This window comes from Zea mays, chromosome 3 (assembly GCF_902167145.1).
Source record: "Zea mays cultivar B73 chromosome 3, Zm-B73-REFERENCE-NAM-5.0, whole genome shotgun sequence".
NCBI lineage: Eukaryota > Viridiplantae > Streptophyta > Magnoliopsida > Poales > Poaceae > Zea > Zea mays.
This window is the reverse complement of record NC_050098.1, coordinates 98,366,159-98,375,532: the sequence shown is the minus strand read 5'-3', so window position 1 is coordinate 98,375,532 and position 9,374 is coordinate 98,366,159. Positions and strand designations below refer to the sequence as shown.

The window sequence follows — 9,374 nt, the reverse complement described above, 5'->3', positions numbered from 1 at the left end:
ATGGACATTTTGCAATAAAGTGACCGGGCTTACCACACTTGTAGCAAACTTTCTTGGAGCGGGACTTGTAGTCTTTCCCTCTCCTTTGCTTGAGGATTTGGCAGAAGCTTTTGATGACGAGCGCCATTTCCTCATTGTCAAGCTTGGAGGCGTCTATTGGTTGTCGACTTGGGGTAGACTCCTCCTTCTTTTCTTCCGTCGCCTTGAATGCAACGGGTTGAGCTTCGGATATAGATGGATCATCAAGCTCGTTGATCTTCCTCGAGCCTTCGATCATGCACTCAAAACTTACGAAATGCCCGATTACTTCCTCGGGGGTCATTTTAGTATATCTAGGATTACCACGAATTAATTGAACTTGAGTAGGGTTAAGGAAAATAAGAGATCTTAGAATAACTTTAACCACTTCATGGTCATCCCACTTTACGCTCCCGAGGTTGCGCACTTGGTTCACCAAGGTCTTGAGCCGGTTGTACATGTGTTGTGGCTCCTCCCCTTTGCGAAGCCGGAACCGACCGAGCTCCCCCTCGATCGTTTCCCGCTTGGTGATCTTGGTGAGCTCGTCTCCCTCGTGCGCGGTTTTGAGCACATCCCAAACCTCCTTGGCACTCTTCAACCCCTGTACTTTGTTATACTCCTCTCTACTTAGTGAGGCGAGGAGTATTGTTGTCGCTTGAGAGTTGAAGTGCTCGATTTGGGCCACCTCATCCTCATCATAGTCTTCATCCCCTATGGATGGTACCTGTGCACCAAACTCAACAACATCCCATATACTTTTGTGGAGCGAGGTTAAATGAAATCGCATTAAATCGCTCCACCTAGCATAGTCTTCACCATCAAAAGTTGGTGGTTTGCCTAATGGGACGGAAAGTAAAGGTGTATGTTTGGAAATGCGAGGGTAGCGTAGGGGGATCTTACTATACTTCTTGCGCTCTTGGCGCTTAGAAGTGACGGATGCCGCGTCGGAGCCGGAGGTGGATGCCGATGAAGAATCGGTCTCGTAGTAGACCACCTTCCTCATTCTTTTCTTCTTGTCCCCACTCCGATGCGGCTTGTGGGAAGAAGATTTTTCCTTCTTCTCTTTGTGGTGAGAAGAAGATTTCTTCTCCTTCCCTTTGTTGGAGGAGATCTTCTTCTTCTCCTTCCTCTTGGTGCGGGACTCTTCCGATGAAGTGCTCCCGTGGCTTGTAGTGGGCTTTTCGCCGGTCTCCATCTCCTTCTTGGCGTGATCTCCCGACATCACTTCGAGCGGTTAGGCTCTAATGAAGCACCGGGCTCTGATACCAATTGATAGTCGCCTAGAGGGGGGGTGAATAGGGCGGAACTGAAATTTACAAAGTTAATCACAACTACAAGCCGGGTTAGCATTAGAAATATAATTGAGTCCGAGAGAGGGTTAAAAACAAGTCGCAAGCAAATAAGAAGTGTGACACGCGAATTTGTTTTACCGAGGTTCGGTTCTCGCAAACCTACTCCCCGTTGAGGAGGCCACAAAGGCCGGGTCTCTTTCAACCCTTCCCTCTCTCAAACGGTCCCTCGGACCGAGTGAGCTTTCTCTTCTCAATCACTTGGAACACAAAGTTCCTACAAGGATCACCACAAGATTGGTGTCTCTTGCCTCAATTACAAGTGAGTTTGATCGCAATGAAAGAATCAAGAAAGCACGATTGAAAAGGCCAAGCGACAAGAGCGACAAATAACACACGGATCACTTTCTCTCTCAAGTCACTAATCACTAATGATCTCTTTTCTCAATTGTGAAACTTGGAGAGATGGAGGCTTTGAATGTGTCTTGGAATGGATTGCTAGCTCTTGTATTGAATGTTGAAGGTTGGAATGCTTGGGTGTTATGAATGGAGGTGGTTGGGGTTGTATTTATAGCCACCAACCACTTCCTAGCCGTTGCCCTATTCTGCTGAGCGCGGACGGTCCGCGAGCCAGGTCCGGACGGTCCGCCCCTGTAGATCAACGGCTGAAAATGCAACGGTCAGCAGTAACGGCTATATCAACGGCTATATTGCATTTAATGTGTCGTCAGATGTCAGATAAAGCCAGTCGCAGACGGTCCGGTCGTGCACCCCGGACGGTCCGCGAGGCCCTCTATAATTCATTTATCCGAACCCGTCACCTTCGGGTTTTTCGGTTTCTTACCGACCAGATGGTCCGCGCCTGAGGCCGGACGGTCCGCGCGAGGGCTCGGACGGTCTTTGCTTTTCCTCCGGACAGTCTGTAGTGGAAACTTGTGTTTTTGCATTGGTTCTGTCCGAAGGGTATCCCGGTGTCGCGGACGGTCCGCCACAGGGGCCCGGACGGTCCGCGCTTGGCCTGTTTTTCCAAAAAGCTTCTCCTGTCCGGAATAATCTACGGTATTCCGGACAGTCGATTTAGTATAGTTATAGATAAACCTTTGGCACCTGTAGAACATATAATCTAGAGCAAACTAGTTAGTCCAATTGTTTGTGTTGGGCGATTCAACCACCAAAACTATTTAGGAACTAGGTGTAAGCCTAATTCCCTTTCAGATGGCCATATAAGACTTCAAATGGAGACATACACAAGGACGAGTGGGATCACATATTGTACCAAAACTCTGTTAGGGCTTGTTCGGTTAGCTCTCAATCCATGTGGATTGAGTGGGATTGGATGGGTTTGAATCCCAAGCAAGTCAAACTTCTTCTCAATTTTTTCCAATCCCATCCAATCCATGTGTACTGGGAATAACCGAACAAGCCCTTAACGGCAACCACGCACACCATTTGGTCAGAGAGGAATGGACAAAACTATGGAGGAAGGTTTTGAGGCACTGGTTGACCCTTTCAGTCTGTCCATCGCTCTAAGGATGATATGCAATGCTCATTCGAAGATTAGTGCTTAAAAGATGGAAGAACTCCTACCATAGGGACTAGTGAAAATGTGGTCCCTGTCAGATACCCGTGCTTGAGAAAAACCATGCAGTTTTGTGTACATGAGCTATAAAAACATTTGCCACTTTAATGACTAAGAAGGGGTGGAAGTGGGCATATTTGCTGAAGGTATCGACTACAACTAGAATGCAATTAGCTTTACCAGAACGAGGTAAGCCCTCTATGAAGTTCAGAGAGGCCACTTGCCAAGCTTGATCGGGAACAGACAGTGGTTGAAGGAGTGAAAGGAAAATGGCCTTAAACATTTCCTATAGTCGATTTTGGTTTTTGATGACCATCACAAACCTTATGGACTAACTAATTTGCCTAGTTGATGTTCTCACAGGTGCATAAAGTTCACATACACATATAAGGAAAATGACCCTTTGGCAATTCTATAAGTATGGAGCAAAGCAGACTTGCACCAGCCTGTGACACACCGGACTGTCTGGTGTGCACCGGACTATCCGGTGAGCCCACGGAGCAACGGTCGACTTCGCCAATGGTCAAATGCCACCGCGGTCTGAAACGTAAGAAGTCAGAGATAGTCTACGATATCAGGTCGCACCGGACTGTCCGGTGCACACCACAAGGACAGATGACTTCAACGGTCAACAGCTCCAAACCCCAACGGTCGACTGACGTGGCACTCACTGGATAGTGAACAGAGGAGTGTCCGGTGCACTACCGGACTGTTTGGTGTGCCCATCAACAGAGAAGTCAGCCAACAGCTAGAATAGTGGTTGGGGCTATAAATACCCCCCAACCACCACCATTCAAGTCATCCAAGCATCCCACTCTATTCATTCAATACAAGAGCAAAGAATACACTCCAAAGACACATTCAAAGCCTTCAATCCTCTCCATGTGCCAAAATCAAGTCAAGTGACTAGAAGTGTTTAGTGACTTGAGAGAGGGTGATTTGTGTTTCAATTGTTGCTCTTGTTGTTTGGTTGCTTTCTTCGTCTCTTTCTAAACTCTCTAAGTGTTTTGTAAAGTTTGCAAGAGACACCTAATTGTGTGGTGATCCTTGCGAGGTCTTAGTGACCCATGAGATTGAGAAGAAGCACTCAACCGGTCTAAGTGATCAATTGAGAGAGGGAAAGGGTTGAAATAAACCCGGCCTTTGTGGCCTCCTCAACGGGGAGTAGGTTCTTTTGAACCGAACCTCAGAAACAAATCACTGTGTCCATTTGTGTTGATCTTCACTATTTGATTTGTTTCTTCCCTCTCCCCTTTCACTAAAAGTTCTCTTGCTCACATTGTTTTGAGTTGGCTCCCAAAGTTATCCGCATTGATTGATCAACTCATAGCAAGAAGAACTATCTTCCGCACTCCAACTTCACTATTATTTATTTCTAACCCTAACCCTGGGTGAAGTGCATGTTTAAAGTTTATAATTTCCAGGTTTCACCTATTCACCCCCCTTTAGGCGACTTTCAAGGAGACCTGGGTATTTAGCATGGTTTGGCTTGGCTTGCTGACACATGATGCATGAAGCAACATACTTGTTCACTGCATTCTTGAGGTTGGGCCACGCAAACAACTAGTTGACATAAAGATATGTGATAGGAAATATAAAGTGACTCCCTAGGGCGTTGTCATGAAGGGTAGACAATACCTACCACTCGAGAGTGTGATTCGTGCCAAGCCACACTCAACTTTTATACCGTATAAGGCCTTGGTGTAAGGGTATCCACCTTGTTGATATAGGTGTTGGAGATCTTGCTTGTTTGGCTTTTATTTCTTTTCTCCCCCGGTCTTCGCCTTACATTGGTAAGACTTGTGGCCTTCCTTATAACATAGCCAACAAACCACGTCTCACCATCATCAAGCTTGTTCACTTCATAGGGGTTTTATCCTGACGATGTTGGGTTTGTTTGTCTTTGCCTTTCTTGTCATACAAAGCCTTACCAAGACAAGCCACCTTTTGCTCTAACAATTCATTCTCCATAGCAATCTCATCAAAAACAAGTTTCTACAATAACATTCTTGACAAGGACTTCATTACATGGATTAGAATTAACATCAATTAAATCTAGGCAAAAACTAGAAGCATCCTTTTTTAATAATTTCAGGACTTTCAACTAAAGATGCTCCTAGGGTACTACCAATGCTCTCTAGCTTAGTAGTTAGCTCATTATTATGAATCACTACACGACGGTTCACTTACAACGACCTACGGTTGGTTGCTAAAACGACCTTCAGCGACCTACGGTTGGTCGCTAAAAACTTTTAGCGACCCATAAGGATGGTCGCTGTAAGTGCCGTCACTAAAGGCTTTAGCGACCGACATCTTTTTAGCGACCGACCGTCCGTTGCTAATATTGTATATTTAGCGACCAACCGTGGGTTGTTGTACTATAGATTTAGCAACCAACTGTAAGTCGTCTTACTATACATTTAGCAACCAACAGAAAGTCGCCCTTTTTACAGTTGTTATTAATAATAATATACATTTAATTAAGCACCACAAATCACATATTTTTATACACAAATCATAAAGACATACACAGTTAATCAGTATACCATAGTCAAAGATCCATCACATAAACACAAAAGCACCACAATTATATATTCACAAAAGCATCACAATTATAATATCATTCATAACTAGATCATTTACGGATAGCTAGCTAGATCATTCACAAAAGCTCCAGAGATGATCAGTCACAAAAACACCACAGCGACATCACTCCAGCTTGAAGTAGTTCAAAAGCCCACAACTACATCACTAATGTTTCATATCACTCTAACTATTGTTCAAAAGCCCACAACTACATCACTCTAGCTGCTCCAGAGCTGATCAGTCACAAAAGCATCTGTTCACTCTAGTAGCTTTTGATGCCAATGGCTCGATACATCTGTTCACAATCTGGAGGTCTTCAGCATGGGGGAGTAGGTCATCACGTGTTTCCAATGCTGCCAAATAATCTTTCCAGTTACGGAGAACCACTTGGTTGAGAAACATTTCTGACTGTGCAATCAGGTTTTCCTCAGCTACTTCTTCAGTCATTTCTAGATGCTTTGAGGCACACCGTAGGTAGACAACATTTGCAGGTGAAAGCTCTATTTTCACACCATAGCAGAACCTTGCAACTAGCTCAAATGACTTGGCACCCCTAGGAATGTCATTTAGCTTGATGATGCATTCTTCTTGGTCAGAATTTTCTTCAATTGACCGTTCAAGAAAGGCACTTTTTGAAAGTAAAGGGAACTGCAATGAAACAGACACTGTTATGGAGGAAATAATCAACATGTAAAAAGGTTAATTAAATGCATACAAGGCAAGAAAGTGAAGGAAAAGCATTGGAACAGAAATAAAAGGTTATAACCATTTTCATATTCTTTCATAAATGCCAGTAGAAGAAGTTTTACACAGGAAACACCAAGTCAAACAAAGTATGATGAAAGTTTCATTCAAAGAAAGGAACTGTTTATTGTTGCAACAGGATATGGACAGAGAACATTTGCTAGACGGGAACAAGCAGCAAAAGGGATATAACCATTTTTGCTTTATTTCTTGCACACAACAGGAAAATACAGGAATCCAGAATATGACAAGAGATTCATTCAAACCAAGGAACTGTTTATTTGTTCTTATAGGATCTGAATGGATAACTTTTGCATGTTACATAAACTCAACCATATGCAACAAGACATTTGGAGAAACATTTCAAATGCCACAAGTCTTCATCACTCAAGAATCAAAAACTAATTATTCCTACTTAGCCAAACAAGAACAAAATCAAGTGCTCAATTGCAGATTTTCTGGACAGCACACAGTAGTCAATTGTTTTGTTCATAACTCACAAAATATTCATCCAAAAATAGTGAACTAAGACTTTATGGAAAGCCTAAGAAATCCTATACAACTTTGGTATTATCATCACCATGAGATTAGACACTTAAAAAGGTCAATCAGTATTAAATGATAATGCTGTCCAGATTTGGACGGAATTCGACTACTCACTTCAAAACTCCATAACTGGAGATTTAGGCATCCAAAACAGGTGATCCAAGAATTTCTAGAAAGCTTATAAAATTGTCTACAACTCATTTATAAACATCTTAGGTTGATTCAATATATATCAAAGTCAGTCAATACAAACAAACATTGCTGTCCAGATTTGGACAGATTCAGTCATCACATTTCAATCAACAACACTAAGCATCAAGAATAGACCTGCTCAGAGGGTCCCTGTTCGTCCGTCATCAAAATCTTATATCAGAAAAACTATACCCTCAAGATCATCAGGGAACAGGATCCCAACTAAGGGCCATGTTGACCGTGCATCACCAAGCAGCTCCATGGACAGCATGAGCTCTGTGATATCTGGGGCTTCAACTGCTTCCACCGTAGGGAAGATGAGTCATACATCCAATAATTTGAATGCAGAAATAATTTAAAAGCTACTGCAGAAATAATTTAAAAGCTACTGCAGAAATAACCAACCAGGGAAAAGGCCTTAAGCCATCGGGGCTTCAGAGACCCACACCCAAGATTGGTTATTTTGATGCTGTATGTGCAGTTTTGTATACTCTTTAACTTGCAATATGTGGTTTCTTTATTAGTGCTTCTAACAATCTTGATATGTATGTTTCAGGAGAATTATATTGACCAAAACATCGGTGCACAAGTGCAACCACAACTTTCAAATATCCAGTGTCTACCTACTCAGAACATGAATCTGAATGCCGCACCATCTACCTACGGCCAACAGGAATCAAAATTGACAGCAGCACCTCATGAGGAAAGCTGTGTTTCCAAAAGTAAGCTGATGATGCCACTGTCTTTTATGGTGGAAGTAGAGCCTTTTAAGGTGGCCGAACTAGCTTGCACAAACCTGACTGATCCAGTTGTGGTCAGACCTGAATCTGTATGTGCATTTTTTTTAAATGTTGTTTCCCTTGCAAAATGCCTATATCAATGTGATTCTAATTATCTTATTGTGCATGTACAGGTGCAACCGCAATCCATGGAGATCCAGTGCTTGCTATCTGCCACACCAAACCCTCAGGCCTCAGCCAACCTTTAATCAACAAGTATTAAAACCTATAGAAGCACCTCTTGAAGCTGTGCAAATGGAAGTAGAAGGTTTTAAGGTGGACAAACCTGAAGCGTGCAGACACCTGTCCAGTCCAGTTGTCGTGAAGCCCGAAGTACGTGCATTTCAATTTGTAGGAGTGTCTTCTTTACCATCCAAGTAAGTGGAAATGCCCTATATTGGTGTGCTTCTGACTATCTTTCTGTGTATTCTTTTAGAACAAATCCATTGACCAAAACGTTGGAGCACTGCTGCAACTGCAACTTGTCGCCGGACCTGAATCATGCACGCGCAAGTCTAAGACAGTGGTGGCTGCAGACTATTCCAAGGAGAATATTCCGTCTTTGAATCAGAACATACAAGCTAATGTCGATGCGAATTCGTTAGTTGAGTTACTTACCCAGAAGCTATCCTCCATTTCCCTTGGGGAGGCTACCCCTGACGTGGCCCGTGCCGCTGAGGAGGCGGATCTTGGCCTCCAGGATCTCTGACTCCGAGAAGAGCTGCCGCTCCTGGAGGAACTCCAGCACGGGGAACACCAGGTGGCGGTACATCTGCGCCTTCCCCTTTCCAGTGCTCTTGGCCGGTTCCCTACAGCTACGGGCACCGCCTCCGCGTTCTCCTCGCGGGAATCCTCCACATATGACTCCACCTCCTCGGGATCCTCATCCTCACTCCTCGGGTCATGGCGGTGCTTGGGCCATCCCTGGAGGTGGCGGGTCTTCGTCTCGGCCTCGTGCTCCCGGCGCTCCACCTCCTTCAAAGCCTGTGTGAAGGCGGCGGCACCAAAGCTTGCTTGCGACACTGGCGGCGTTAGCCGCGGTCGAGGGGCGGGGTGGCGTCGTCGACGAGCGGCAGGATGGGGCCGCGATGGGGCAGAAGTGACGGCGGCTGCGCTTGTGGTTTGGAGTGTGGAATAGGGTTTTGTTTGTTTAGTATGCCTTTAGATGAGCTTTGGTGAGTAAATAAGAAACACAAAAATCACGTACCCCTATAGCGACCCACCATCAGTCACACATTTACCTCTATAGCGACCGACCATAAGCCGTTAAATTTCTAGACTTTTAGCGACCCACAGACCGTCGCTATAAACACATTTAGCGACCAACCGTCAGTCCATAGCTTTTAGCGACCAACCGTCGGTCCCTAATAAGGGTCGCTAAAGATCAACTGTCGTGTAGTGAATGCTAAGAATTTTTATTTTCTCTAGCAAATTTTCAATGGCATCTTGAAAGATAGCTAACTTAGCCTTAATTTTTTCATTCTTTTTAATCAAACTTTCATCTGTAGCTAAGGATGGAGCTTTAGACTCTAGTTGCTCAATTTTTGTTGTTATCTCACAATTCAAATTTGCAAATATTTCAAAATTTTCTAGCAAACAATTATAATCATTTTGAGAGCTAATCAATTTAGATTTTAGCAC

The 9,374-nt window shown here is 44.0% G+C and overlaps 1 pseudogene; it reads left to right on the top strand.

Moving 5' to 3' along the window:
- The first annotated feature begins 7,199 nt into the window (after window positions 1–7,199).
- Window positions 7,200–8,442, top strand: LOC103652116 (uncharacterized; annotated as a pseudogene).
- Window positions 8,443–9,374: the final 932 nt, after the last annotated feature.